The following is an 8722-nucleotide window of genomic DNA, read 5'->3' on the forward strand; positions in this document are numbered from 1 at the left end:
TCCATACGTTTGATAGAATATTCTTCCTTTTTATTAAAAAAGTATAGTTTTTCCATAAACAGCACGTACCGAACTGAACCGAAAACCGTGACTGTAAAACCCAGAAACAAACCGAACCGTGAAAAAGTTTAACCGTGCCACCCCTAATATATATATATACAGGAGTTAAAGTCATGCTGGAAAAGGAAATCAGCGTCTCACATAAAGCTTGTCAGCAGACCAAACACATAAAGTGCTCCAAAATCGCCCTGGTAGACTGCTGCATTGACACAAAACACAATGGACCAACACCAGCAGACATCACAGCGCCATAAATCATCACTGACTTCAGAACTTCACGCTGGACTTCAAGCAGCTTTGGATTATGTAACACCTCTTCCTCCAGACTCCAGACCTCACTTTCCAAATGAAATGCAAAATTTACTTTTATCTGAAAGAGGACCTTGGACCACTGAGCAACAGACTCTCTAGCCCAGGGGATTCTGCCCCTTTAAGAATGTGATGCTTAATTTTGTATATGATTCAGAATCATTAAAAAAAAAAAAAAAACTATGCACAGCACGAGATTCATGTATTGTGTTAAGACATAAAATGATCTAATAACATCTAGTGCTTTATATTTTGATTCTTTCTAATCACAGCGTGGTAGGCATATTTTATTGTTGTTTCAGAATCATTTGTAGTTCATGTTAAATTTTATCAAATCAAATCAAATCACTTTTTATTGTCATCATCACAGCATACTGTACCTACAGACTTATACAGATGACAATGTGCAATATACACATACAAACTGTATACTACTGTAACAACAAAAACATAAAAAACACAATGTACAAAATACACATAAAAAAAATATACATACACACAATAATATGTGATGGTGCAGCAGATTATAGCTTTACATTAAACACAGTTTGTACATACTTACAGTTAGCAGTACACAATTATACACATTATGTACACACATTCTGCATTATGTAGACATGATTCACATAATATATGTGATGGTGCAGCAGATTATACATACACTGGATACGCAAAATGTCATGGATGTGTTTTGGATGGTATCCAGCAGATACATTATTGTATTTAGTGCAGTATGTATGTATAGTCCAGTATTGAACTGTTGTTTGGAGTTAAAAGTGCAGTGTGTGGCATACCGTATTGTAGGAGTATGCTGTAGGGTGCTGTAGGGTGGATAAGTTCTGACTGTTCATTATTCTGATAGCCTGAGGGAAAAGCTGTATCCCACAGTGGCTAGTGCGGGATCGGTGAGGCAGTCAGTGGGATCAGAGTGGCTGGAGTCACTGATGATCCTCCGTGCTTTCTTTATACACTGCCTTGTGTAAGATGTCCTGGAGGAGGAAGCACACCTCAATGTGGCAGGCAGTTTGCACGACCCTTTGTAGAGGCTGCGGGTTGCCAGGTGATGGAGCCAATCAGGATGCTCTCAGTGCAGGTATAAGTGTTCTGAGTATATTGGGGCTCATTCCAAACTTCCTCAGCCATCTCATCAAGAAGAGGCATTGATGTGCCTTCTTCAGCACTGCATCAGTGTGTGTTGACCATGTGAGATCCTCATTGATGTGAACGCAGAGGAACTTAAAGATGTTTAACCGCTCCACAGGTGTCTTGTCGATGGTGATGGGTGTGTGTTCTCTGCTCTGTCTCCTGAAATCCACCACCAGCTCTTGGTCTTGTTGATGTTGAGTGAGAGGTGGTTCTCCTGACAACATTTAGTCAGGGTACTCACCTCCACTCTGTAGGTCATCTCATTGTTGTCGGTGATCAGTCTTATCACCGTTGTGTCATCAGCGAATTTGACAATGACGTTGGAGCTGTGTGTGGCTTCACAGTCATGTGTGTACAGGAAGTACAGGAGTGGGCTGAGAACACAGTCCTGAGGAGCACCAGTGTTGAGGGTCAGCCGAGATGAAGTGTTGTTGCCCATTCTGACTACCTGCCTGTTTAGAAGTCCAGGATCCAGCTGCACAGAGATCTGTTTAGTCCCAGAGTCTGGAGCTTCACAACAAGTTTTGCAGGCATTATGGTGTTAAATGCTGAGCTGTAGTCCACAAACAGCATTCTCACATAGGTGTTCTTATTTTTCAGGTTGGAGAGAGCAGTGTGTAGAGTGAATGCGCATGCTCGGAGGACACGACCTGGGATGCCATCAGGACCCGCAGCCTTGTGGATATTCACCCGTCGGGAGGATCGGGTTACATCCGTGATAGAGACGGTGCACTCACCTCTTCTGCAGCAGCCACAGGAGCACTCTCTCTGTGGGCGGTGTTGTCAGCCTTGAAACAAGCATAAAAGTTATTAAGCTCATCTGGTAGAGAGGCGGCAATGTTCACAGTAGCTGGTTTATTCCCTTTAAAATCTGTGATGTTATTGATGCCCTGCCAAATGCTTCTTGCGTTTTTGGTGTTGAATTGTTCTTCAGCTTTGTTTTGATATTGTCGTTTGGCGGATTTGATGGATTTCCTGAGACCATAACTTGCTTGTTTGCGATCGTCAGGGTTTCCGGATTTAAAAGCAGATGTCCGCGCTGATAAGGCTGCTCGAACATCGCTGTTAATCCATGGTTTCTGGTTGGAGTAGATGCGGATTGTTTTTGTTGCCACTACATCATCTACACACTTCCTGATGAAGTGCGTTAAAGTTTCTGAGTACGCCTCTATGTCGTCATCAGATGCTGCCCGGAACATGTCCCAGTCCACGTGATCAAAACAGTCCTGTAGTATAGCATCCGATTGGTCCGCCAGCATTGAACTGTCCTGAGGGCGGGTGCTTCCTGTTACAGTTTCTGGATATAAGCAGGCAGAAGCAGAACAGAAGAGTGGTCCAATTTGCCAAAAGGTGGGCGGGGGAGGGATTTGTAGGCTCTTTCGTTCTGTCTGAGCAGTGCACGGAGAACCCAGTATGCTCAATGGCTGAGTCTGGAACCACTGCAGACATCCAGGTTTCTGTGAGGCAAATAACGCAGCAGTCCCTTGTTTCTTGTTGGTATGAGGGGACGACGTCTGAGTCTGACAAGGATGCTGGCTCTCTTCCCGCTTTTCCAGCGACGTTTCCTCGGTCGTGACCGTGCAGCCCAGACAAAGGGTTCTGATGTGGTGTCTGTAAACAAAGCGCCGCCGTTCAAGAACTCAAAGTCCGGTTTGCGTTTGCGTGACTACCAATGATAGGAACCAATGTTTAAAAGTGTGTGTCTATTGTAGACAATTATACTAACAACATCCAACATGTAGAACAACAAAATAACAAGTAAAACATACAGTGTTACAACTGCAGTGTTTATTTAGAGCTCGCAACACGGCCACCATGCTTGGTGCCATCTTGACAGGAAGTCTCAATCAAAGTTGATCTATTGAGATCGATGTGGAATTATCGTCTAAACCCAAAATGTGACGCAGTTGTTATTTAACTATGATTATACACTTATTTGGTTTCTATTGAAAAGCGAGTGTTCTAAATATGTTTGTTAGTATATTTTGAGATATTTGGAGCATAAGCCTAATGTTTAATTTATATAGAAGGATTCTGATTTACTGAAGTCATAATGTAAAATGTACTGATCATAAAGTGATGTAGTAATCTAAGTGGAATAACTTGTGTTAATTTTGTAATCTGATTTTATGTTGTTTATCTTTGTTTTCAGTTTTACCACACAAACAGTGATGTACAACACTACTTCAATTCAAAGATTGTAATTGATTGCACAAGGAATAAAGGAAAATGGTTGTCTTCGTGGCATTCCAAGTCAGCAGTCTTCCCCCCATTATTGTGGGTGTCAAAGAAAAAAGAGACCAACATTTTCTACCTGTAGGAATCGTCATTTTTAAAATGACAATCAAATGTAAAGAGTTCAATATTAGATACTGCTTTTTTGACTTTCCTTAGCTTGACGCTCTAATCATAAAAACAAAAAAAAAAAAAAAACTTTTTGGAAATGGTTTACTTGAATGGTAGGACCCCATTGAATTACATGTTTTTCTGTATCATCAAAAAAAAAAATTTATCTGGTCCTAGGTCTTAAAACTTTTGGAAATTAAACCTCAGATGAAAATAACAGATGACATATCACACAGGTCATTCTTTATTAAACCCTTATGCAGCTTCAGGGCTTTTTTGAACCCACCAAATGACGTTTGTTAAAAATAAAAAAAGTTAGCTTGTTCCAAAATTGCATGAGAATTTGTACGATTGGTCAACACTTTCTAGTTTTACAAAAATAAATAAATATATATTTTTTTTTAGTAATTTTACTCTGTTTATTAATGTTTTTACTCCACATTTTATGCAGTTTTGGAAGATTTATAATACTTTTTAAATTTATATAAATAAGTATTTTTTCAAATAGGTTTTTATTCAAAAACAGGTTTTTATGTCAAATTCACTTTATAAAAGACCCACATTTCTAACATTAATTCATGGCGATAACATGAATGGTTTAGTGTAAGATTTTTGCACATCTTTTGGAGAATGTAATTAAAATGGAAGAAAAAAACATCGCTTTTACACTAGATGGCTGCAGAGCTCCACTATATGCTATTTGCTATTTGACTAACTAAAAGATATCTTTTCTCAAGTTTTTTTTTTTTTTTTCTTTTGATTCATATCTACATATTCTGAAATCAAAATTATAACAATAAAATGGCTTTGTCCAAAGTTTTACTTTTTTGTACTGAAAAAAAAATCCAATAATGTTACAGTATGATTATATAACAGCCATCTAGTTGTAAAAGTGATAATTTTTTCCATAAAAAGCAAAAATCTTACATTAAACCATGTCAAATTATCCATGTTATCTCCATGAATAAAAGTTAGAAATGTTGGTCTTTTATAAAGTGAATTTTACATAAAAACCTGTCTAATAAATCCTCTTTATAGAGACACCAAAGACCATGAGTGTATACCCCAAACAAAGACCACATAAGGGTTAACAAAACTAAATCCAAGATGGAAAAGCCATGTGTAACAATGTTAGGACACCCTATGATTCAATTGCCTGTAGATGCACTTTTAGCAGCAATAACTTTACGTATTCATTTTCTGTATGACTTTATCAGTCTCTCACGTTGTTCTGGAGGAATTTTTGGCCCACTCTTCTTTACAATGTTGCTCCAGTTAATTAAGGTTTGGGGGCATTTGTTCATGCACAGCTCTCGCCACAACATTTCAGTCAGGATGAGCTCTGGACTCTGACTGGACTGTTGCCACACCTTGATTATTTTCTTTTAAGCCATTCTGTTTTAGATTCGCTGGTGTGCTTGGGATCATGGTCCTGTTGCATGACCCAATTTTGGCCAAACTTTAGCTGTCAGATGGATGTCCTCACATTTGACTCTAGAATATGTTGGTAAACAGAGGAGTTCATGGTCAATTCAATGACTGTGAGGTGCCCAGGTCCTGTGGTTTCAAAACAAGCCCAAAATCATCAGCCATTCACCAGCAGGCTTGATTTTTGGTTATGAGGTGTTTGGTGCTGATAATGCCTCTTCAGGGTTTTCACCAAACCTGTCCCCCCACCCTGCCACAATGTGCATTATGACCAAACATTTATCCAACCTGGGCTTATTGTCTGTCAAAACGTACCTTGTTCTAGAAGTCATTTTCAGTTTGTTTAGATGCCAACTTTGCAAACCATAAAACCCATGCTGCCATTGTTCTTAATTCTAACATGTTAAATGAAGCCTGGCTACAGTGGAAGTTCTGGAGTGGTTCTGCCATTGCTATGCAGCATTACACAGTTTGCTCTTGGGTGGTGATTGCTGGGTATGTCCAATCCAGCAAGCGATTGGTGTCTGATTATGGAATGTCGTCTACTTGTCGAAATAACTCTTACTTCATTGTTAGAATGCTGGACTTCAAATTGTGTTGGAAATGGGTTTTGTGACCCTCATCCCAGATTCGATGGCAGCAAACAATTGCTTTCCCTTAAGATCATTGCGAAGTAGAGGGTCTCGCATTACCTCTTTGGCTTGCATTTTGTTTAACACACACCCAAAGGCTCCAGACCAGCAAAGTGACAAAACCTTCTTTTTATGGAGGTGCTGTACACTTGCTGATGATCAGTTAATCAAAGGTATTTGATATAGCAGCGCCTGACTGATACTTACCCTCTTATTTACTATGTTAACAGTACCCTGAGCCGGGTGTCCTAACTATGTCACCTATGGCTTTTCCATTTTGGCTTTATATTTGTTAAACAAATAAGTACATGAAGTTGCAATGTGTCTTTTTGTTGTTGTTGTTCATCTAAGGGTTTTATTTTCCAAATTTCAAGACCTGACAGAGTACGCGATTTAATTTATCATTACGTCCTGATATGCGAAACCATGTAATTCACATCAATAGGGGTTTTTGCCCCAAACTTCTTCACATGATACTTATATATATTTCCTATTTTTTCATGTCTATTTATTTGTACTTTTAAGAACAAATACTAATATATATATATATATATATTATATACTATATATATATGATATATATGTTCTTAAAAGGATTTGTACTTAAAAGTAACAAATAAATAGACATGAAAATAGGAATATTATAAATATCAAACAAACAATGTAAATGTGTTTTCTTACCTGGAAGATCCATAGGAGATCTTTGACATTGTCATGGTCCCTGTAAGTCTGGAAATCTGAATCTAATGTTTCACACTGAAGCCTGTTAGCTAACACACTGAAGCCCTGTTAGCAAAATGTTAATAAAATAAAATTTAATACTGCACTTCAGGCAAAAACATTACAAAATCTCTTGTATTGTAATCATTTTGCAAAAAACAAAATAAAAAAATAATTAAATAAAAAACTTTTTTTTTTTCTGTCATGCCAAAGTTGAATTTCCATTAGCCATTACTCCAGTCTATAAAGTGTCACATGGTCCTTCAGAAATCATTCTAATATGCTGATTTATTATTTAGAATTATCAATGTTGACCAATAGTTGTGCTGCCAATTTATAGGATAATATATATATATATTTTTTTGGTACTTTTTTTCAAGTGATTCTTTCAATGGAAATGTAAAAAGTTAATAAGGACAAACAGCCAGTTTATTCAAAATATAAATCCTGTTAAGCAAATAAAATGCGTCTGCTATCACTTCCTTATCAAATTGATTACATCTCCTTGCTTTGAATAAACATTTTAATTTCTTTCAAAAAAAAAAAAAGAATAAAAATTTACAGCACAACAGTTTCAACGCGATTAAAAATCAGCATATATCCAGCAATACTCGCATTTTTTCACTGTATTTTGATCAACTAAGTACAGTATGATAAGCACATAAGAAACTCCTTTAAAAAACATTAAACATAGTTCTGATCCCAAACTTTTTAAATGGTAGTGTGTGTGTGTATATATATATATATATATATATATATATATATATATAATATATATATATATATATATATATATATACTCTCTCCTCTGCAATATATACTAATATATATATATATATAATTTAAAAGCTATTTGCTAAGTATCCACTGATAAACTTTTCTAATAACTTTCTTCATGTGTGTACTGAGGGGACATGACAATGTGGAGATGTGGATCAAAAATTCAGGCTTTAATAGTGAAGCGTGATCAGGCAGGGCAGGGTCCAGTACCAGCAAACAAACAACATACAAAGTAAGTACAAAAGGGTAATTCAAAAACAGGCAAAGGTCTGGGCATGGGCCCTAATCAAACATATCAAAAACCAGATATAACAGTCCAAGATTAGAATACACACAAGAAGCGCAAAGGCAAGGCAAGGTAATGAAAACACAAAGAACATAAAGAGATATTACAAGGCTAACATACATCATTTAGGTAATGTGGTGTCTGTGTGAGTAACCGCGACTTGGTTTATGCTAAAGTGTGGGGACCCACCTACCGTACACAACGAGAGGAAATAATATTAAAAATAGTAAATAATATTTATCTGATAGTGTAACTGTAAGGGGGAGGTTTACGGTTGTGTAGAATTGGGTTAGGTGGCCTTAGAAAATATTGTTGTGTCAGTATAAAAGTAATAGAACTCTGAGGACAAATCCCCACAAATTCACAAAAACAAAAGTTCTCGTGTGCTGTATATGGTATGTGCTGGTGGGTATGTGTATGAGAGAGAGGAGATTTTATTAGTCCTCCTGATATAGAGAAGGCCTCAATGGATGAAATAGAGTACATAAGCAGGAGAATAAATGGGAAAGAAAAGTCTGAGATACAGTGTACATATGCGCGGATTCCTCTGGAACCGCATCCAGCTGAGATTTTTAATGTGCAAAGCCTCCGATTTTTGCACTGTTTTGCATATGCAGAGTCGATCGTTGTATAGAACATATTTTGGTATATTTTTTGAGACGCGATGTCTCAATGGTCGAGCCGCGCCCTCCCCCCTGCACCGTCCCCGCGGAGTGTGGGAAGTCGGGGACACGCGACTGGGGCGTATAGTATATTGTTATGTATATCTATTGATTCTGATTGGTCGACGTTGCCGTAGGAACAAATCCGCATATTTGCCAATCGCTTTGATTGTCCCTGTATATCTCACCTTCTCACGCGCAGCCCCACGATTGGTCGATTATGTCCAATATCTGCATGTTACTGGTCAAACTGCTTTGGATATTTTAGGCAATATTAAAATCCTGGCCGGAACGGGTCCTGTATGAACGGCCAATATCACCACACTAATCTCCCTCTAGGGGAGTTCATGGGA

Source organism: Cyprinus carpio, chromosome B21, assembly GCF_018340385.1.
Source record: "Cyprinus carpio isolate SPL01 chromosome B21, ASM1834038v1, whole genome shotgun sequence".
Taxonomy (NCBI): Eukaryota; Metazoa; Chordata; class Actinopteri; order Cypriniformes; family Cyprinidae; genus Cyprinus; species Cyprinus carpio.